The sequence below is a fragment of the Convolutriloba macropyga genome, chromosome 9, assembly GCF_964194025.1.
Source record: "Convolutriloba macropyga chromosome 9, txConMacr16.3, whole genome shotgun sequence".
Taxonomy (NCBI): Eukaryota; Metazoa; Xenacoelomorpha; order Acoela; family Convolutidae; genus Convolutriloba; species Convolutriloba macropyga.
The window spans coordinates 49,099,366-49,123,605 of record NC_134476.1 but is presented as its reverse complement, the minus strand read 5'-3'; the positions used below and the strand labels follow the sequence as shown (position 1 = coordinate 49,123,605).

General features: G+C 33.2%; 1 protein-coding gene across 14 annotated transcripts in view; it reads right to left on the bottom strand.

Annotated features, from left to right (window-relative positions):
• Positions 1 to 24,240, bottom strand: part of LOC142345818 (uncharacterized) — a 401,292-nt gene that overhangs the window by 216,828 nt on the left and 160,224 nt on the right. The gene's annotated exons all lie outside the window — the stretch shown is intronic.

The following is a 24,240-nucleotide window of genomic DNA, read 5'->3' as shown; positions in this document are numbered from 1 at the left end:
TCCTTGGAAATGTGGAATAGAAATTGCCTCTAGTTAAGACTGGTTATAACTGTGGTTATAATAAGTGGTGCGACTTGTTATTGAGAGCTAACGTCTGGTTTTGAAGCCACGAGACCACCAGAGGCTCTGAACAAAGTGAAGTTGTTGTGATGTTGTTGTTTTTCTTCAGTCTGTTGCGTTGAAATACTTTCAAGATAACAAAGTTTTCACGCTGATTTCTTCATCAATTCGCAGTTTGATAAAACTTGTCCAAATTAAATCAACTTAAAAATGCTGCCGTTCTTGTGTCAAAATACACCGTTGAGTTTTACATGTTCACAAAAAGTAAACTAACTTTTGTTTTTATTTCGGGGCTGCTTGAAAACCTTCAAAAGATTGATAAAAATTAAGGCTCTATAAAATAATATTGGATTTATTCTTTTCTCCTTTCCTTTCCACTATTTCAGGGCATATAAAATAGTTAGCGCCAACTATCTATAACTTAATAGCGAACGTTATTTTAAAAATGGCAAAAATCATGTTGATAAAATTGTGCGGGTTGCGGATACAAATTATGTTCGAGGTTATTTTTCCGGGTAGTTTCTCAATTCAATTCGAGAAATCGGGCATTTTTATTGGTATAATTTTAACGAGCTCGAAATTTCAATTCGCCGACTTTTTTGAGGGTTAAAAATGAAATTTGCTCTAGTTTTGTGTGACGTCAGCAGAAATTGTGATGTTTGCAAATCCATTAAAATTCGGAAGCGTCTATCATTCGTATCCGATGGATTTGTAACTTATAAAAGGATTGATTTAATGCATGTTATACCATGTCACGCCTCTGGTTATATTATAACTAGTTATAACTTTAGTGTATTAACTAGCCCAATGTCGTTCTCTAACTATAACTACCTTTTTATAGCCGGTACAGTAAAGCAACAGACATCATTCCATTATCATATTGTTATATAAATGATTAAAACAACTGAATTGATTTGGTGGGAAAAATTTCATGGAAAAACGAGAGAGGGAAAAGATCAGATGGAAAAATGTGAAGTCAAACAGAGCGTGACTAAATGATGAATTAGTTTTCTTCGCTTTAGCAGACCGTGTTACGCTTTGCCCAGCGTGAAAAATTCTTGAAAGAAGACGGAGGGTGAGGTGGGGGGGGGGGGGAGTGGGGTGGAACTAGCCACCCGTGATCGGAAATTAGCTGAAAGGAAGCAACGGGGGAAACTTTGATGCAACAAAGGTGAAAAAAAACACGTTAAAAATAACAGTTATTTGGTTTGTTCTATGAAAACCAAATAATCGATGGAAATTGTATTAATGAACAATCATTAATTTTTCCTTTGAGAGTAGAAAAATTGTTTTTAAATAATTTTGCAATCGTTATGGTGAATACCTCTTATAAATGATTAATGAAATCTAAAATGTGCTGGCTGACTTATAAATAAATAATGTCTGCTCAAATTTCCAAATGACATTAGCAAATTATTTTTAAGGTCAACGCAAAACAGCCTTATGAAATCACTTCAGTCAAAAATGAAATATTCAAGAACTCTTCAAAATTATATCATGCATTGAAAATTTGTTCATGTAGCGATAAACAAGAGTAGTGGTTATACTTGCGATGGTCGTAATATTTCCCCGTAACCAGCCTAGACATAATAGTTATTACCCTGACCATGAGAACAAAAGGGAGAGAAAGAGAAAGAGTGAAAATGGGGATGGAAAAATCGGTCTACTTATACAATGTTGCGTAAGTGAGTGAGTGTATGTGTGTATGTGATGATTTTTTATAAAGGTAGTTACATTTTGATCAGTTGAGGGTGTTTTCTGCCCCAGTGAACAATTAGTACCCGCCCATTCCAGTACAACAACCCTTTGCTTAACCTCTGCATCGATGATAGTGGTAAACTTACAGAATATCTCTACACCGACTAGCCCAATCGTAAAATTAAACATTCAATGGTATGCCCTAACTGTTTTTTATAGCTGAACTTAAAACACTTACAAACACTCGCAATGATTTGAAACAGACAAAGGGAGAGAATCTGAATCTGATAAAGGAAACGATAGGATTCAAAGACAACCAGGGTAGCGTACGGTAGGGTGGATGGTAAAAAGGAATCTTATAGTAACCTTTTAACCTCTTCGAAATCATTCCTTCACTCTGCCCATGTTTAACTACTCCAAAAACTATCGAATGATTTTTAAGTTGAACTAAAACTCTCATTTAAAAAAATAGTTATTAACAATTGGAAGAAAATGCCAAAACATGTAATAAGCCAACAGGAAAACATCAAACTTTTGAAAAATTGAACTTTTTATCACAGATTTTGCTGACGACACAAAGTATATAACTTATGGTACCATCATTATAAGATAACACCATTTAGAAAGATTAAAATCAGCTTCCTGCATCATCTATAGATAATTTAAGAACCATTTTTAATTTGTTCCTTCAATAGAGTTTGCATTTGACTTAATCAATTTAATGGCTTTGATAAAATTTTACATTGCAATTAAATGACACGGCAATCTGTCAATTTTTTTAAGAAGAAAAATCTTAACATCTGAACAAAAAGCTATGACGAAAACGACTTCTACTCTTTTCAATAAACGAATAGAAAAATGGATCAGATTTAAAGAACTGAAATTTTTAAAGAAATCAGACACAAAGTCTTGTATGCAAATTTTTGTTGAAAATGTACACAAATCAAAACAAAAAAATAGCAGTTCCTTCCTTTGTCTTATTCCAGCAACAGAATTTTACGGCAGACACAATCAAGCTGAGCTCTTAGAAAAATCAAGATCTTCAAATACATGTACAGTACAAACACTGCTCATTACATTTTGTTTTAGAATAAAATTTGTTTATGAAATAACAATAAATTTCAGCAACTTCTGACGGAGAAAAATATATCTGAGAACTTAATTTCAGAGTGTTTATATTTATTCTCTTGTATCTCTGCGTAGGAGAGAAAAATTTCAGAAAAAATTTTTGCAGTCGCAGGTTTAAATTAAAAGAGTTAAACAATAATTATTATTTTTTATAAAAAAAACCATTTTCAGTACTGTAGCATGACATTTCAATGTTACAGCACCTATTAATTGCTTCAATATCTGCGATTTATGCCTGGTTTGGATCAAAGTTAACTCCTTGCGCTTTTTTAGATATTTACATATCAAAAAGTTAATAACCTCAAATCAGAGTCATGTACAAAAGATTTAAAAAACAGTGAGCCAGAGAAATTTTTTAGCAAGTTTTTTGAAGAAATTTCATAAAGGTTATATACCATCTAATATGAAGCAAATTGTTTCCTTGTAAGTTTTTTAGGAAAAAAACTCAAAAACTGACCCAAAGAATTTGCCAAATTTTGATTCAATGCAATTTGCAGATGTAGATAAAATTACTCATGTTTGCAAGGTACGCGCCAAAATTTTACTCATGATCCACCTCTAGTAAGTAAGTATATGTGAGAAATGTGTATTCCAATCTGATATAATGGGGAAAAAGTGAAGGGGAAAATTTGCTTCATTATATCAAATAATTTACATAGTATTATTTCTATTGATAAAAAATAATACTATGTAAATTCACTCTTATCTACACTCTTTTTATAGTCTTTTTAAAGAGTGCTTCAATCAACAATCAACATTATAAACCTTATCTACAACATTGAGATATATATTTTGTATTTCTACACTCAATATCCCCAAAATGATCTAATTGATACGAGATGATTGATCTGATATTTAAAATTCTCGACTAAAATTTTTGCAATGAGACCGCCTTGGTTTTTTTTACTTAATAAATTGCTCTAAAAAATCCAAAAAGAAAGTTTCCTAATAGCTCACAATGGAATTGATTAAAATTTTTACACTAATGTGGATAAGTTTGGTTTAGTTAAGAAAAAACGCAAAATGAATTTCCATCTCTGGTTGCGGTTATTAGATTCTGGTTGGAAAACCAAAAAAAAAATCACGAAGCAACATAATAAAAAAAGCAAAAAAATACCAAATATAAAAATTCTTATAGTTCAAATTTTTTAATGTAAAACTTTGTAAGTTGAGATCGAAATAATTTATTATAGTTTCGAATTTTGTGTGGCACTGTAAATTGTAATTGGAATCAAAAGCTGGTTTTGAAAATGAAAATGTAAACAGAGTTTTTGCATATTTCAGTAACTGACTCTGAAAAAGAACATATAGCCAATATTCTTACAGTTTAGTTGTTCTTTCATACGTTAATTTTTAATATAACTGCATTGATAAGAAAAAAACCAGCCTGAAATAAACAATAGCTTTCTTTATAGCACAATTGATTATATCATGGTTAAACATGATTAATAAAAGATAATAATAGAAAATATGTACAATTGTATCCTTTCAAATAGAAGGCGAATCAAAACAAACAATCAATAGTCTGAGTAGATCAATTTTATCATAAAATCTATCAAAAAAAATGTAAAGATGATTATAATGAATGCAAGCATAGCGTTCAACAATTGCAATGGAATCAAACAGTCTGTCTAGACTGTTTTAAACAAGCATCTTCCTTGAGACATTTTAATGGTCCAAATGGCCTTTAAATGAGCAACAACAACCAAATATCGATGTCAATGGTTACCTTTTTCAGACATTCAAGTGGCGACAATTTTCCCGTTTATCTTGTTCAAAATTTCGACGCCTAAATATTTTAAAAGTTCCAACGACCGCAGCATTTTGGTGATCTAATATCTCTATATATGATAAAATACTTGTTTTTTTCTTTTTTTTTAATAAAAAAAATAACAAATAAACCGTTTTTCAATTGGAAAATTAATTTTTTGCCTTTGAACTTCGAACAAGTTTAATCGAAGCTAAGCTTGAAAGATCTTACCCTGTTTTTCAAATAATATTAGCCGCTAAATTAGTTTTTTTTCAGATAAATTTTCATAACAAACCTCGAACTTGTACTAAGGCAGTTATATAAAACCTAGGCAAACTGAATTTCGACAATTTTGCGAAATTTTTAATTTCAATTTTCACTTTTTGTTCCGGTTTGGTGAATTCGGAATTGGTGACGCGTAACCCCAGTTAGAAATCAGTTCTGAAAGCTGCAATTGAATAGAGTGTGTGGTGGTATATTTTGGATCAAAATAGCGAAATGCATTAATGCATATAGAGAGTGTAGCAGCCGACACAAAAAGGACTGATCAAAAGCGCTAAAGCGTGATAATACTAAATCACCATATATGCTCGTACAATATTTCCTAATTGTAGCCGCGAGGGTATAAAATGGATTTTTCCTTTGTGCCAAATAAAAACAAAAGTCTAGGGGAAGAGACAGAGGAAAAACGTGCGCGGGAAATTGTTCCTCGCCTGAACAAAAGCAAAAATTGGTTGCCTAAATTTGAACAAAAATTGAAAAAGGTTTTTAATTGAGGGTTTTTGATAAGAAGACGGTAGAACCACTTGAAAATGCAAAATAAAAATAAGAGGCGATAAAAAATGATGCTTGAATTCTTATTCAAATTGAAGAATTCTAACAAAATTTTCTCTGAAATATGTAAAATAGTGCAACAGCAAGGCCAGCCCAATTTTAAAAAGTGGGTTTTGGAACTGTGCGTATCAGTATAGATCACAATGTCCCATATTTAATCCAGAAAACTGGGAAAGAGCGAAGGGATTATTGGGGAGAAATAGTGCTCAATTGTATTTCGCAGCTTGAGTCAAAGGTTGCTAATGGTAGTTTGTTAATTAAGTTATGTCACGTTTAACATAGATAGTCCATTTAAAATGTCAAAAAGTCATCATAGATGCCATTTTTGCGAATGAATCTCTTTTTCACTCCTGCCCTCGTCTCAAATTTATTTCCTTCTTCTTCTTGCCCACCGCTTTCCCAACTCTACTCTGTGTTATATCTATGGGTACTGAATCAGATTGGTAGTTAATGTATATCCTTTCAGTTTTGCGCCTTTTGACAGGGTTCAATTTCTGTCCCTCAAATATCTGCGTGGCATTTTTTCCATTCCATTTAAATCAGTGAAGAAATTAGAGTTTTTTCTTAAAAATCTAGCAACTCTGGTAGCGTATCACGTTATCAAGACCTATGAGGCAGAAATTTATTTAGGTTATGGTACTGGTCCATCAATCATAAAAAAGAACGAAAGTGTAGCGTATAGAAAGGTCTATCAGGTTCAGTTTTTGAAGCAAAGCTGGAGTTTGAATTATCAGTAAAAATTTCATAACTCAAAAACGAGCATTTTGGCAGCGGTCTCAGCAAACGCTCGCTGTCTCTGGATAGAAATTCTTCCACCGAAAGCCAAACTTTACGAGTTCATTTTGACTACTCTAGCAAGGCTGGAAAACGTGTATTCCATAAGAGGAACTTTCAACTATAGTCACACAAAACTAGTGCTTAAGTGGAGAGGGAGTTCTAAGGAATGGCTTTTCCAATACAAAACATAGCTTAAACTCTCCGTCCTGAAAAATACACAAAATCTAAACTCGATACGAGACCTTCCAAAAAAAGTACAACTATCTATCAATTTTTATTTAAGTTTTCACGAAGTTGCTTGCAGGATTAAGCACGCAATAGCACAAAGGAGCCGGAAAATGCGGTTTGCGTTATGGACGTTGGAGAAAGCTCATTTTAACTCAAGCAAAATTGGGAAAAAATGGCGTTTTCAGATTCAAATCAAATAACGTCAAGAGACTCAAAAATATTGAAAGTTTAACAAAATAAGCAATCTTTATGATCAGAAAAAAGATTTGCATTTGCCAAAACGTTAGAAAATCGAAAAACAAGCAAATTTTGGGAGTATGAGGTGGTAGAATCTTATTTTCATGCATAAATGTATTTCACATTAAAACAAATCAAAAAGTCCATAGATTGTCTAATTAAACCGAGTGAAGCAACCTTTGTGATATTTATAGCGCTAGTTCATTTTATATTACTTCTAAAAACAGAGAGATTCAGTATTTTTAAATCTCTTATTGATTAAAAACAATCTTTTATAGAGTTTGTTCAACACTTCTTAGTTTCTACGATGTGAAACAATTCATATTTCTTTTACTGTTGCTTTTTTTACTGCATCAGGACGTTAATCAGTTTTGTCAGAGAAATTAATTTCTTTAAATCAAAATATGCGTGAAGGATGTATTTTTAAGCTTTTATATTTAATTCCGATCTGTCGAGCATCAGACTTATGACTATGGTTTTCTCGTCGCTTCTGAACCGTTGCTGGAGAAGTTGCCAGGCTTTCTGAACATATTCGAGACCGTTGTTGTTCAAACAGGCATGCTGAATGAGCATGAGGCTGCTGGCGTCTAATGTCGTTGCCAGGTAGCACCAAATCTGTTTTTTTACTACTCATATTCTTCTGTACAGCTGTAATTCTAGCTTGAGACTGTGCCTCGTATTCTCGCGTTTTCACAACATTGGCGTCTTCCGTCGGTGGTGATTCTGGCCTGCTAGCTAGCTCATCTGTGTCTGTGGGCGTTTCAAAAAGACCCTTGGTTTGTGCAAAAGCAGAGAAACGAGTGCTCCATGTTGGGTGTTCTTCCGCTTACCCACTAAATGTCATAAACAGAAGAGAAGAGTGAAGACTTCAACAAAAACCATTCGTATATATAGTCTGGAATGTAAATGTAATACTTGCAGTTTACGTTTGCTGAAAAAAAATGTATCAACAATCAGGCGATTTTGAGGCCTGTGGGCGGGTGTCAATTCATAATTACATGCATAAGTTTAGTTCATCTTCAGATCGTTTACAAAGTTGCATTTAACTGTCAATTTTAGTAGTTAAATTTCAATATTTGACAAAAATACAAATCAAAACTGATTCGCATTCATTTTCTAAACTGTCAGCTGCAGTTGTCGTTAAGAATCCGGTATGTTCGTTTCCTTTCGGAGTTCATTAACATAAATTAAGTTTCCAAGCTCTATCATGTTTTCTAAGTTCTTTCCTGGGCTGCAAAATCCCCACGCTGATTGTTTCCGCTCGGTAAACATCTGGAATCGCCCAATAGTTGTTCTCGATGTTGTTCTTTTTTCTGCTGTGACAAAGATTTTGTCAGAAGATTTGCTACCATTTCATCTGTTACAGCGTAGCTCAATTTGATTGAGTTGTCATACACTCGTTCTTGGATGTTTCGCGTCGTTGTGATTTGGTTGCTGGTGAAACACCCTGTTAGTTGCAAGGTTTACGCAACTCTGATTGTCCTCTCCTATGGTTGTGGGCTCACATTGTTCGTACTCCAGTTCTCTAAGACAACCACGCAAGAAGATGGCTTCTTGAACAGCGAGAGCTAAACCCTGGTATTCTGCTTCACAAGATGAAAGTGACTGTTTGTTGCTTTTTGACTAGACAACTGACAGATCCTCCTGTCTCTCAGCTTAAAATAGTATCCTGTGGTCGATCATCTATCATTTACGTCTCCACCACTCCAGTGTGCATCTGCTTGGCCAACTTGAGTGCTGTTGTTGGTTGATAAGAAAAACAGTCTAAGGGATTTAGTTTTTAATGGTATCTCAACACGCGCTTGCCAGCATTGAAATGCTCAACAGTTGGGTTGTTCAAGTAGCGTGATAAGACATTTCTAATCCGCATGATTTCTGGTCGACTTTGCTTTGCTAGGTAAAGTAATGAACATAATAGACCTCTAAACTCTGCTCTTACTAAATTTTCTTGAGCTAAATTTTAGGTTCTTTTCTGCTGGTGTTTTGCTTGGTTTACAGTCTTGCATATTGAACTGTTCTAAAATGTTTTTAGTGTACTTTTCTTGATCTAACGTTATTCCTTTTTCTGTTTTCAGAATTCACATTCCAAGAAACCATTCAATATTTCCCCTGTCATCCATTTTAAACTTTGATTCTAGTGAAATTTTCAATTTGTTGATCTCTGTTTGACTATTTCCTGCTCTTGTGCTGCTTTATTTTTCAATCTTTTCATTTCATCGTAATCTGACCAAGGTTGTATGGTCTTTTGGTCTCCGGAAGAATTTCTAAATGACCTTGATTACCATTTGCATGCACTCTATCATTTACAGTCTTGAGGGTGCTTTTACTTTGCTTTGTTGTGAGTTTTTGACACGCACTGGACTTTTTTAAAGCTTTCTTTCTACGTTTTTCACTACGACTTTTTTTTAATATACTGTGCTTTAATATTGGATTTTGATTTGCCGCTTGGGATTGGTATTTCTTCTTTAAATTCCTGATCAACATCAGTTTATGTATTTTTTTCACTATCCTGAACACTCTCATTTCAGTTTTTTAAACCTCTGAACTTAACTCATTTAACTTGCTAGTATCTTAAAGTTCTGCTCTTTGTTCATCTAAGTCTAGATATGGAAAATTGTCTTCTTCGGTTTCATGATGAAAAATGGTAGATTTTTTCAATTGAACCTAACAATTCTAGCAGTAAAAGTTGGCTAAGTTTTCTAGTTTTGCAATAAATAAGCTGTAGAGTTAACAGAGTAACCAACGAACAGGCACTTTGTTGCCATGTGATCAAACTTTGATTTTTTTTACTGGTATCACAATATTTTGAATAGGCTACACAACATAATATTTTTAGCAGGTCGCTCGAAGGCTGACTTTGTATTTTTGCCCATGACAACTAAATTTCTAGCATAACATGCTGTATCTACAACGCAAACCCAATATTGTTTTGGCAATTTTGAGTCTACTAGAAGACATCTTGCAGCCTCAATTACAGTTCTATTAAAACGTTCTTTAACATAATTTTAATCGGATGTTTCAGGAACTGTGAATCCACGAGTTATTTTTCTGCTGACGCAAACTTTTTTAAAAGCTTTATTTTTGTATTCTGTCTCATTATCAGTTCGAAAAATTTTTGGTCAGCCATATTGGGTAATGTACTCTTTGAAAGTTTGCAATGCTTGCGTATAGAATTTCAAAAATTTAACTACTGCTTAGCCACTGATTTTATATATGAAAAAACTTGTGTATCTGTTGCCACCTATACTTGATGGACTCACTGGTGAACTCAATAACATCAGTGTAAACTGTTTGCAATTTTTGATTTGCTTTGTTATCGCCGACGAACAGGCTTTTCCAAAATTTTTCCTAGAGTACAGGCTTCACAAAAATCTGAAGCGTAGGAAGCTTCGTTTGTTGTATTTGCTATATCTCTAAAGTTCGAATGTCTTAGTGCCAAAGTTTTGTGCCAAAGTTTTGCATGACATGTGCCCCCGCTTAAATTTGAAAAGTGGTGCTTGTTTTTTTTCCTGTATGGTAAGAAGAACAATTTGCCTATTCAAATCAGTCTGAAGCTTTTTTTGTTTCAGAGTTCTAGCACTGACTTAACTTTTGTGAGAAATATTTCGTGTTGCATTTGAACTAAACTTGAAACTGAAACTAAGTTTTGTACTCAGGTATATGCAGAACAGTCAATTTATTTAGCATACCTTTAGTGTCTCATGCTTCTACATCAACATCTCCTATTCCTTCAACTTTTGTTTTTGCTCCATCTGGATTTTTAATTGTTGCTTTTAATTTTTGATGATTTTCAAACCAAGTTCTATCTAACATCATGTTATCAGTGTGATGCCTGAATCTACTGTTAAATCAATTTTTGAAACTTCAAATGAGCTTTCAGCGCTTGAACTAGATGCTAAGATACTACATACAGCGTTGTCTTTTTTGTAACAACTAGCTGCTTAATGTCCAGGTTCAATACAAACACAATCTAGGGCTTTTGGAACTACTAGGCTTAGAAAAAGTTTTCCTAGGATGCGATTTGAATGAAGAGTGTGTTACAATCTGATGAGAAGCATTGTCTGCTGACATGGCAACGTGATGAATCTTCTCAACATCATCTCTCTGTCTGCGGCTCCCCTCAAAATTAGTGAGACACTTCCTCAGTTCGAAAAAATTCTTTGCCGAAGTGAAACTCTCCTGAACCAAAAAATGCTCGTATCGTTGTGGAAGACTGTTCAATATCCTTGCATTAAAGAGTGTCTCAGAAGGCTCTTCACCAGCATGATGCAAGTGAGTGACCAGTTCCTGCGCTCTGATGATGTACTGGTGGAAGGTTTTGTTCATTCGAAAATGTAGTCTGGCCAACTGCCTCATCAGACTTATGACTGTGGTTTTCTCGTCACTTCTGGACCGTTGCTGGAGAAGTTGCCAGGCTTCCTGAACCAATCCGAGACCGTTGTTGTTCAAACAGGCATGCTGGATGAGCATGAGGCTGCTGGCGTCTAATGTCGTTGCCAGGCAGCACCAAATCTGGTTTTTACTACTCATATTCTTCTGTACAGCTGTAGTTCTAGCCTGAGCCTGTGCCTCGTATTCTCGCGTTTTCACAACATTGGCGTCTTTCCTCGGTGGTGATTCTGGCCTGCTAGCTAGCTCATCTGTGTCTGTGGGCATTTCGAAAAGACCCTTGGTTTGTGCAAAATGAGAGAAACGAGTGCTTCATGTTGGGTACTCCTCCGCTTACCCACTAAATGTCATCCACTTCAAACTATTGTTTGATGGTTCTATAATGAAATTCAAACTTAAACTCTTCTATCACCAATTCTGATTGACTTTTAATATATGAAGGAAAACTCAAATTATTTATCTCATAATTATGGTCAATCTAAAAGAGCAAAAACTGCCAATGCTGACACTGCAATCTCAACTAAAAACTCGTTTGGCGTATCAACGGCCCGATGGCTGGACCCAAAACCTGTTAGAAAGATTAAAGACACAGTAGCGCAACAACCCCGATGAGGCAGGACGAGTTATTGGCAAATCTGAGGTTGAAGCTGTTTAAGCTCAAAGTATGTTAGAGAGAAAAAGATAAATTAATTTCAGGAGATCCAAAACAGAAGAGAAGAGTGAAGACTTCAACAAAAACCATTCGTATATATAGTCTGGAATGTAAATGTAATACTTGCAGTTTACATTTGCTGAAAAAATAATGTATCAACAATCAGGCGATTTTGAGGCCTTGGGTGGGTGTCAATTCATAATTACATGCATAAGTTTAGTTCACTTGAGATCGTTCACAAAGTTGCATTTAACTGTCATTTTTAGTAGTTAAATATCAATATTTGACAAACACACAGTTCAAAACTGATTTGCATTCATTTTCTAAACTGTTAGCTACTGTTGTTGTTAAGAATCTGGTAAGTTTGTTTCCTTTCGGAGTTTATTAACGTAAGTTAAAGTTCTAAGCTCTAAGATGTTTTCTAAGTTTTTTTTCTGTGCTCCAATAATTTCACTAAAGTGATAGCCAATGATAAATCTCATATATATGAAACTTTACAAGAGCTGGCAATAGCTACAGTTTGGTAATTTTTAGGTATATTTTCTTTAAATTTTTTCAACTCTAATAAGAATTAAAGTCCAAATCAAAGCGTGGGTTTTTTTTCCAACAAAACATATACTATAATTAAACTGTTCTTTTCGCTTAGAGAAACTTTCTTTTAATGCGAACAAAACGCAGCAGTTTGAAGTCCAGAACTTGATGTGACTTCAATTTGCTCTCTGATGCAAAAAAAGTTTGCTAAAAACATGATTACAGAAATTAATTGGAACTATATTAGGAGCTCGGATAAATGAAGATTTTCACGGAGCTCCTGCCAATTTTGACCAGCTGCTTTTCCTGGTCTTTGACTGTGAGTCATACAGCTCTCTCGAGACCAATTACTAAAAAAAAACTGACATTCTCAAGGACGGTCAAAACTTTTCAAGATAGTGTTGCAATCAGTCAATGAATCAGGAATTCAGGTTAAAAAGATTTAGTTCGTGAGAGCACTAATTTGATTTTGGCTAGATATGCGTGATAAAAGACAATCTTCAATTTTTTTGTTCGGTCAAAATGTGCCCTAATCAAAGTCAGTTTTGGACAGAAATCCTTGATTCTTCAACAACATGGTTTGTTTAATTATTCTGTATGCATATCGTATGAAATTATCGAAGCGAAACAACTCAAACTCGGCTCTAAAAACTGTAGAACCAACTGATGTATTAAAAACAATATCTATGCTGTTTATGATTGATCAAATATTGTTGAAGCGATTCACTAACACCACTGTTTTAATTGAACAGTTTAACCTTATGAAAACACGTCTTGTAGGGCTACTAATGTGAAAAAGTGATATCATATAATGCCAGCAGAAGACGACATTTTTCCTTTCGGTCAGGCGACTATGAGTGTAATGGAGGCGCAGAAATGAACTTTCAAGTCTTTTATAAAGCGGAATTTTTCAAAACATTGGTCTATACTATTTGTTGAATATGAAGAAACATTACGAAATAATCACATGGGTTATAAAAAGTTTTGACAAAAAACTTCATAGCTGAAAAAGATGAAGCTCGATAAAATTTCATATTTTTTTGTGGGAGGCTAATTTTGCCCGGGCAAAGGCAATAACGAATAGTCTAGACCAAATGATTACACTTGCGTTTTTATTGCGACTCGGTGACAAGAAAATTACCCTTTATGTGGAAAAATAATTTATGCCCCGATTAAACTATAACGTTCACACCTTTGTGAAAATTTATTAGAGTCTATAACTTTTCGGTGAGATAGAGAAGAAAAGCCGACATTTTGCCGCCGCTCAAATAATTGAAATGGTTGATTTATTTTTATAAACCATTCAATGTTTTAACATTAGAGAGTAATCAACATTATTAACTGTAGAAAAAAGTCTCTTTTTGAAAGCATTGTGATCAAATTTATGAACGTGGTTGAATATTTCTGAAGCTGAATAAACAATGACAAAGTTTTGGAACAAAAGATTGTAAAATTGCTGATAATTTCCTGTTTTCAGGGTTGATTTATTTGACAAATCACTCTTCATTAGATTATATGAGGAAAGGAAAAGGTGGTTTTAAATAGGTTAGGGAAACAGTTATTGAAAAGTGTTTACTAGTGTCAGATCAAAAGATTATTTAATAACTGAACATGTAACCAGGGTTATAACTAAGTCTCATTTAAGACAACCAAACATTTATAAGCTATTGTCAAAATTATAATCCTGATTTTATTGCTTCAAATAGTGTTGCTTTGATAACTGTAACACTCAGTCACATAAAACCACTCGTAAAAAATATATATACATTGTATACATAATATTTCCATTTTGTGAGAAAAAGCAAATAAACGAATAGCTAAAAATGTCTATTTGTCTGCAAATTAAACAATAATTTGATCATATAACCAAGTAACAAAAATTATTGAACGTGAATTTTATCATTATTAAATTTGTCAATTTATTAATTCAAGATTATTTGGGAAACGAAGGGTTAAATAAAATATCAGTTATCAAATATTTTTCCGGTTATTTTCCGTCAAAGAGTAGATAACACGATATTTTGTATAAACTTAGTGATGGAAATATCAAAGTATGGTTGAAGAGTACTAACACATAACTGAATGCTTATAATGTATGCTATGATGGAATTTCTAGCGGGCAGAGAGAAAGAGAAAGAAAGAAAGAAGAGAAAAAGGGTGAAATTGAAAAAGAGTGACTTTGGCGCCTCTTTCACATTAATTTAGTGATAAAACACAACAACCACCAACCACTGCAATAGTCAGTGGACGTGAAAGAATGTTTGTTGCATCCTTTACCTTGTTTGGGGTTTAAAGGGTACTCTCGAAGAGGAGGCGGGGAGGGGGGGGGGGGGGAGGTGTTGTTGTAGACGCATCAATGTTTATTCCAGTGCTATTAAGCGAAGAAGCGCACCCAAGGTGTGTTTGCAAGTGTGCCATTTAGCAGATAACTCACAGAGCATTTTTGAATTTCTAAAAGTATCAATCTAAGAAAACAAAATGTCATCAAATGAATTTTTCTTAAATCCTAAAAAATTCAGCATCAATATTGATATAAAAATTGCATACAACGAAAATATATCTTGGAGAAACTTTTCCCGGAACTTTTGAAAGAAAATTTTAAAATGATATTTTAACCAAATGTTTGTTCATAACTTTTTCAGATTCAGTGCTAATTATGTGTTAAGATATGAAAAAGTTATTTCGATAATATTAGGCAATCATTCGTAAAAATGACCAAATTGAAAACTTTAAACTTGAGAATAGCTGAAACTCCGTAACCATCAACCCCGGTTCTAACAAATTTATAATATTGATTCAAAAATAACGGAATAACAAACAAATAATGCTGAAAACTTAAGTTGATCTTTGAGAGAAAGTGGATAAAGGCATGCATACATAAATGACAAAGCAATGGTCATTTAGTTGTTTTCTGCCGATTTTAAAAGCGGAGATCAGTTTAATTAGTTGAAAACGACAATCGGCTAATTTGGTATTTTCGGCCGACATTACCTGTCTCGGCTGCTTACCGCCAAGATGGCCAGAAGTATATATATTGGATTAATAAGTTGGAAAAGAGAGAAATGAGACAGGTAAAAATAAAGCAAAATAGAGCAAAAATGATGAATTTAGGTTGCGGAAAGCAGGCGGCTGCAAAAAGTAACAACAATAAAAACTATGCGAAAGTAAAGGAATGCTACGCTAGTCGAACAACAACTGGGGGAAAGTCAAAAATAACCAGCAGCGGGCGGGGTTTGCGTCTTTCTACTTTTCTAGGTAACTGTCAACTATAGACAGGTACTAAGTTAACCTAAGCAACTTAGGAGAGAAAGATTAAGCAACACAACGCCAACATTTAACTTAAATCCGATTTACTTTTTAAACGATTTACTTATAAAATTATTTCTTCGTAAACGTTTTCACTTTAACCTCTGTAAAAATATCTTACTAATAGAAGCTAGCATGAATTGTTACGAGTAATAAAAGAAATATGAAGTTATTAACTTGTGATTTCAGTGAAAAGAACTTTTCAGTGATTAGAAAAAAAAGTAACTACAAAAGAAGAAACTAACTATTCAGTGATAAGAGAAAAAGAATCATTAGAGATGAATTGGCACAATGAAATGAAACTTTATAGCCCTGATAAAAAAAAACAAACTAAAACAGGATGAACCTCCATTAGTGATCTGGGAATTTTACAGTGTAAAACGTATAGTGTAAAATTACAAATAGTTTTCGCCGCAAACGGATTTGAGTTTGCAAAACTTTCCAGTGTCAAGGATAAACAAACAAATGATGGTCTGCAGCTGCAAAAAATGTTGGCCAATTAAAGTTACAAAATTTTTTGTAATTTGCAGTTCAATAATAAAGTGCTTATTCCGACCAGATATGATATTTGCTTACAGACCAGATATGATACTCTACAAAAAAGTATCTAAAAAACTAACAGAGAGAAAACGCATGAGAAAAAGAAAATATTGAGCCTGAGGAAAAATTTGAAAATCTACGAAAATTGACGCAAGCAGATTGTTTGCTTTTGTTCTCTAAATTTCATACGTTGCCTTTTTGCAAGCATTTGGTTACTTTGTAAAGTTATTCTTAAGCAAGGCTGAAAACAAGACTTGTCAGATCTTATCTGATAAAGAGAAACGTCTAATCACATCTTGCACAGCAAAAGATCTTCAGTAAATGGTATTGCCAATACCTTGACATACACTATGGTACCAAAAAATTACACAGAGCGCAGTTTGTGCTCTTTAAGCATAATTGTTGTTTTACAAGTTTGGTTAGTGCTAAGGCCTGAAAACGGCGTTAGATTTTAAAGACTTATACTAGATTTCACTCCCAATCAATTTGCTCTCACAGAAAGATGTTTAAACTGCCTTGCTATTTTACTATTTGCCGCGCTGTTGCAATTTGATATATCCAGTTTGCATGGACAAAAAAAGACAAAAAAACATAAAATCAAGATCTATACACAGTGTGAATTCAAACAATACCGAAGGGCAACAGGCTCAAAGCGTCTTCAGAGAAGGAATTGTGCGAACCCTTCCAGAAAATGAAAAGGTATTTTTCACAAAAAAACACACTAAATTCCACTTCGGATAGGCGATCACTTAAGTTTTTGCTAAATAATTTAGCTAACCTGAATTTTCGAAAAAAACTACGTGAAAGAGAATTTCGACGACTTTGTGTATAAATCAAAGATTTTCAGCAATTTATGAGCGAAAAAGAGATAGAAGTAGTGGAATTGACAACAAATAGTCCCGATCGGATTCCAACTGATCATTTATCGACAATTGCGAAGCATGGAATACGAAAACTGTGTTGCTTTGGAAAAATCTAATTAGGAAGAAAAGTGTGCGAAACTGGTCTCAGATATTGTAACAAACTTGTGTAAAAACTTTACAAGGCATCTGCTAGATGTTTAAAAAACTATAATTGCACGCTCCCGTTAGTAGAGAAGTGATTTAATTTCAATTTGCTTATTTATTGGTTGTCATTTACGCTTTTAGAGAGTTTTAAAGATCTTTGTACGAATTTTAAAAATCTTTGTATGAGTATGAAGAAATCTTGAAAGGCTACCCATGATACGGCATGATGTACCAAGTTGAAAAAACTTAATAGCACCACTTAAAAAATTATTACTGAACCAGAATTATCAAGATGAAGGATTTGCTTGACCTGGCAACGTCTAGACTGCAAGATAATTCAAAACTATATAGTTATAAAAATTAAAATGATTCAAAAATACCCCTCCCGTAGAGCAATCCCGACACATACGCAAAATTTATTGATACGTTATTCTAACCCTGTTATAAAACTATACCCTTTAATCCAAAACGAGCAAAATAACACGAACTAATAATCTGGCCTGTTTCTATGATAACACCAGTTTTGCTTTCAACAAACACAATCCAAAAATAAGCTGAAATACAGCTCAATTATTCAAAATGAGAGGGTTTAAATTTCAAAGGGTTAACTTATGAAAACATTGGGGCGATCTCAAAACAGATGTGACCAATTTTCTGTGGGCAGAATTTTCCAAGAACACTTTCACAGCGCGATCAAAAAAATACAAAACAGACTATAATTCATAACTTATTCATAGACTAGGCAAGTGAGTTATAATAAATCAAGGCAGGTATTACCAGATTATAACAGTATAAAATAGGGATTTAATTTTTACACTTATTGGTTAGTAGGCTGAGCTGCTATGCAAAATAACTGATAGCCAGCAATTACACAAAATATTTTGTGCAAACAGCGGGCTTTATTGGGTTGTGAAGGTAAATTGGGGGTAAATTGATTGTTATTCTTTCAGGGGTTGAGGGAATAAAGGTGGAATAGATTCCAGATAAATTGCCAAAAGACAGAAAAGCGGGTTTAATTTAACTAGCGGCCTCAAATATAGATATATCCGTCTAAAAACCAGACCTATATAAGGTTACACCTTGTCAAAATGTAAATTCACTCTCACACAGAAGCAAAAATGGTCAAACAAATTTGCATACAATGGTTATAACTAACTATCCATATAGTTATCATTCGGTTATAATTTTTATTTAAACTCAACTTTACAACCGAAAAACGCGACCGAAAATTTAGACCATTCTCTCAATATAATACACGTAAAATGAACTCCATATGGTAAATTTTAAACACAATTTTTCTTTTGAATGGCATTTTTGCAATAAAACCGAAAAGGATTTTAAATCAAAAGCATGGCGCCTTTTTGATTCTTATAGTATCAGGCAGAAATAATCAAAACTCGACTGAAACCAACTGAACTAAATCATTAGACGCATACTTAAAAACACGTAACAAGCATGCACACTTTTAATTTTCCTTTCTTTATTCGATTTAAGTTCTCAAACATTCGAAAAGGTCTAATAGGATTGTTAATAGGACATTTTTAACAAATAATTGAAGGAAATATTAGCCTGATTTCCGTTGTTTTTGTTCACATTTTCCGTAATTTATGATCAAATTTTCATCAATTCTAATGAAAGAAGTTAAAAGTTTGTTAAAAGTTTGTTGAACTGTATGATCTGACATTTTGACTAATATTTAGCTAAATTTATGAAAATTCAGCCTTTTGTTAGTGATATGTATCAACATATATGCTTCTTTATCTCATTTTCAAAAATGGCAAAAAAATGCAGCCCTGAAAATTGCTGGTTAAAACATTTTTTAAACTTGCAGGAGGGCTAAAGTTGATTCGGGTTCCTCGAAAGATGTTCTAGAAAAAAATTTTTCGGGCTTTTGGTTCACTTAAATTGATATTTACCGGAAAAACATATCAAACATTTGACGAAGTAAGATCTCTTGAAAAGATTTTTTAGTGCTTAGATTCAGATTGTATTGAGGCGCTGTCTTAAAAAAATATTTTTTATATGTATTACAGACAAGTAATATTTCATATCGAGGTTCAATTACTGACATGTCCCATTTACGTTCTAATAAGGCCCAATGCGCATTTATCATAATCTCAGAGAAAACCTTCCCTACACACTTAATCTAGGGAAACACAAGGAAAACTGTATAGCAGTATAATGGCTTAACTAATGAATTTATAGCTTTGATTCCACCAATTTTTTCAAAGCTGTTTGATTTTTGAATATTTGCCGGTATTTGATTTTTTTTCTGGTGTCAAGCCACACAATCACAATAATGACAGGTCCTATTGGTAATGTACTGATTTTTATCTGGTCATATTCTTCAGTGAATAGTATATAGTTTTGATGTCTTCGACACCATTTTTTCCGAAATTTTTATTGATCTATTTGGTTTTTCCTGGTTTTTGTTCTTCTTGTAGTTGTATAACGTAATCTGAATAATAACAGGTCTCCTCGGCTTCCTTTGGAGGTTCAAATCAGTTAATCAGATGCCTTTGTTTGACAACTAACAGTTCTAATGACTTTGAACTCATTTGTTTTAAAAAAATAATAGTGTATTTTTGAGCTGCGTCTTTTTTCATTAGTTTGTCAAATTGTAAATTTTTGGCCATGGGTAACAGATTCAACTCACTCCATTTAGAAGCAAACATTAATATCTTTCTGGTTTTATGTTTTGATTGATGGTTTCATGTTTTGCCAATGGATTTTAAGTTGAAAATCTGTGTTTTTTATGCTGGTCAGTATTTATTGTTTTTCTTGTTGGTTTTTCACAATTTCTTCAACAACAGGTCCCGTTGATGTCACGCTGTTTTTTTCTTGACTAGTAGTCTCTTTATTGTTAGGTTTCAATCGGCAAGTTTCAAATGCCCCTGGGAAGCGGAGTTAATTATTTCATTTATTGGAGCTTTTAACAACTTTTTACTTATACATATTATTAGAGCAACTCTTTGCTCGTTATGTTTATTCTTTTGATTACCATTGTAGTGGGAGTAAAGTTTGGGACCTTTGCTGGTTGCGAACCCACAATCTCTTAATTGATTGCAATCCTGTGCTCTCCACTGAGCCAACTGTTCCACATTGCGAGAGTCTTACTATGCTCTCTTTTATTGAGCAATCATTTCAAGCTCCATCTTATGATCACAACTTACATACCAGAGTGCATACTCTAACAAATATATATTTTTTTCGCAACACACCGTGATTTTTGTTTTGTATCTTCTTCACTTGTTGACCATTGAGTCAAAAATGTTTATAGAAGGTTTGCTTTGGCACATATTGGTTTGTTTTATCAAAATGGGAAACCTTTTGACATACAGTCCTGAAAATTTTGTTGAAATTGAAAAATGTATACTGCCAATATTAATAAAAATCTGCAAAAATTGGTGTTTTGTTAATGCGCACATTCTTCGCTGTTATTGTATTTTGTAAATTCGTCGTATATGCAAGCTCCCTTCATATGCTATAGCATGTATAAACCGGGGTTGCAAATTGCTTGGCGGGATAATAAAGGAAAAGAGCAGAAACGTCTATCCCCGCTCCTAATGTTTTGTTCGAACACATCCAATTTATTTGAGGTTTAACCATTTTTGGAACCAAATAAATCCCAACGATGGAACACACTCAATCAAACAAAATCCTCGATGAATTTTTACTGGTCATAAGGAGTCCAGCTATGGGAAATTTCAGTTAACGTTATCATACGTCAGTAAACTTTTGTTTAAAAACGTTACAATCACTTGCAAAGCTCATTTTTTTGTTCCATCCCAACAAATTCAATTACAGCCCAAAACTTTTTTCTATCAATATCAACGGGTTGATGTACTTTGCGTTGAAAAGTAAGAGTGGTTTCATTGATACACTCTTGTAAACTGAATCTTTTGTTGACGAAAGATTTTTCTTTTTAGGGAAAATGGGACTAGAAGATGATCAGAATATGAGTCTCATAATTTTTCAACTCTCAATCATATTATTTTTATTCTGTTTTTCACTATGCTCAGAACTCTGATCATGGAATATAATAGACAAATCCGGATGAAATTGACAGTAGTTTCCTGAACTTAGTCTGGACATAAAAGGATTAAGTTCTGTATGTATGAGAAAAATTATGAGCTTTGAGATGTTTTCGTTGTGAATAGATTGAACGCCATCATTTGGTTCTGTAAAAAAATCAATAGGCGATATGTTAAAAAAGAGAAAATTAAGAAAAAGAAACTAATCATGAAATTTGTATGAACAAAATGAGGATTCAGAAACGTCATTTTCAGTCTAACCTCAAAACATGATTTCTCTGTTGTTTCTGTACATTCTGGATACCAGGAAAGACTTCAGATAGCTTGAAAGAGTACTGATTATAAGTTTTTCTATTTGGATATTACGACTCAATACCGATATACTATAAAACTGTGGTCCGGGGAGTTACAAGAATTAGTGTGAGGGAGAATGTTAATATCTTCAAACTTGTGAAAGAAGTTTTTGTGATAGACACTTCTGCTGCACTAGTGATTAGATGTTTTGGCTTATATTCAAAATTGTTGTTCAGTTTTTGGAAAAAAATACCATTTTGTTCTTTTTGACCAGAAAATATGAGGAGAGAACAAAATTTTTCTTCTGCTTAGCTTCCAAACGAAGTCTTTTTATTTTACCGTACATAACAGTGGTAATGGCGAAGACAAATTTTAATACGCTGGTGAGGCAAATACGCTAGTTATACGAGCATTAGAAAAAACAACTTCTCTCGGGGCGCAACAAAATAGGGAGCTTTTTCTCTCTACTAAGGTTTTGTAAACCTTGTTTCTATCAGTTTTCCATGAAAGAAAACAGGCTCGTAATTGTTATTGAGCTCCCGAAAATTGAATGGTTTTCTTTTTGCGTTTCAAAAAATTGTTCTGTTCAGTCATGAAAAGTCTCTAATCTATGATTGGTTTTTGCCTTCTTTTAAAACTGAAACCAATAGATGTTATTCTATCACTTGTTACGCAAAATTAATTGTTATTGTGAGAAACAAAGTCATTTTTCTGGAAATTGAGATAATTTGAGCAAAATTTCGTTTGAAGTTAAAAGAATATGAGTCAAAGTAGAGAACAAAAAACAACATAATTTCTCGACAGTTAGAATAAGAAGTGAACTGATAGCTTGCAAAATGACTTATTCTCAATTTTCTGCAGATAGGATTCAACCAGAGTTAGGCAAAACAGAGATTTTGAGCAAAAATAAATTTCGTTAGTCATCAAATGACAAAATAGAGCAAAAAACGAACTAAATTGTTGACACTTAACTTGAAATTTGAATCTATAGAACACAAAATATTGAAATCTCGATTTGTTTTGTCGGTAGGAAGCAAACAATTTTCTGATAACGCTCTGATTTTGAGGGGAAAACATATTCCGTTATTTATTACTTGAAGAAAGAGCACTAAGATCAGTTATATTTGAAGATAAGCTGCCAAGATTGAAATAGTTCACTAAAACAACAGACAGCAACGGACAATTTAAAATTTAAAATTTAGAAACATTTGCAAATTGGGAAATTTGCAATAAAAATGATAGGAATATGTTAATTCAACTTCAGTTTTGGACAATCATATTACTCAAAAGGAAAAAAACTCAATTTTTTGAAATGTGGTTTGGCATTTTCCAATAAAAGATACCCACAATATTTTTCCAGTCCTTTTGATAAAGATAAAAAAATTTCTCTGTATTTTATTTGCCTGAAAAAAAGTTACAAATTTCATTGTCGATATCCCAACTTAAGAAGGGTCACTTTGGAAAAACCCAACTTTCTTACCTTCAAGTTTTTTTTCTCATTTTCGATTTATAAAAAAAGAATTTTCTATCGTGATTGGTTTGGAAAATACTAATGGATTGAAATATTAGTAATGTACAGATTTCCAGCTATTGTAAAATTTATCTTTTTGAAAGCTAAATAATCTGTTTGGAGAAAATTGAACATCAACAGAATTTCCAACAGATTGTTTAGTTCAAAGTCTGTACAGTAAAATAGTTTTTGCTAAAATGGGGGTAGATTGCATAAACTATTTAACGGCCATCTTGTCCTGTTTTCATCCAACTGTTTTATGTAAAATCTTAATCCAACTCTTTCCTATAGAAAAGATAGGCTTTGAGGTTTTTCTCAGCAACCAATCTCACAAGATAAAATCACATTCAGTTTAAAAGTTCATCACTAAGACCGCAAAACTGCAATAAATAATCAATCTCTATTTCTAAAAAATTTGAAAAATATCGTATTCGCTATTTGCTTCCTTCATGCTGCGTAATAAATAAAGGTTTGCGTTAGATGGTAAACCAGTTTGGGTTGCTAAATTAGAAGGCTTAGTTTCCATAGAAGACTCGATTTTTTTGAACTCAATATGTCAAATGGATAAGAAAAGAACTCTATCAGCTCTGAGAATAACTGTTTCTCCTCATTTGCCATTCAAAGTACATAGGCATTTGTTTTAGTGTTCAGAAGGTTCAAAGATAGCAGCTTGTGTCAAAAAATATTGCTTGCAGATATGCAAGCATAAAAAACATATTTTTAAATACAGAATAAAAAATTCTTCTTCCTTGAACCAATTTTTTATCTTTAAGAAACTGCCACTCCTTCTTGTAAACCTTAGTTTTTGTAATCTTTGTAAGTTCAAGTGCAATTGTTTCATCTATGTTTTTGAGCCTATTGGTCTTAAGTTTGCTCTTAAGAATAATTGTATGAATATTTTTCACTGACTGCAAAAATAAATATAAAGGCCAACGTGTGCTACTTCAATCCCAAGTCTTTTTTGTAAAATCTCATTCCAAATATTGTTTAAAAACACTAGTTTTACTGTCATTCTCTGGGGAAAAATCACTAAATAGCTGAATCCGAAAAATTTTGCAATTTGAGAAATTTAAACATATTAAGAATTTTTTGTCGGCGTGGGAAGCAAAAACAACCCTGGAAACAAAACCTCCATGTGTTGCAAGAGTACGCAATTTTTCGCAAAATGCCTACAAATCCTCTTTATTTCAGAATCCTACAAAAGGAAGGAGACAAAAATGTAATGACGAATTCTTTTAAAATGAATTTACGCTCAAAACGTTGAA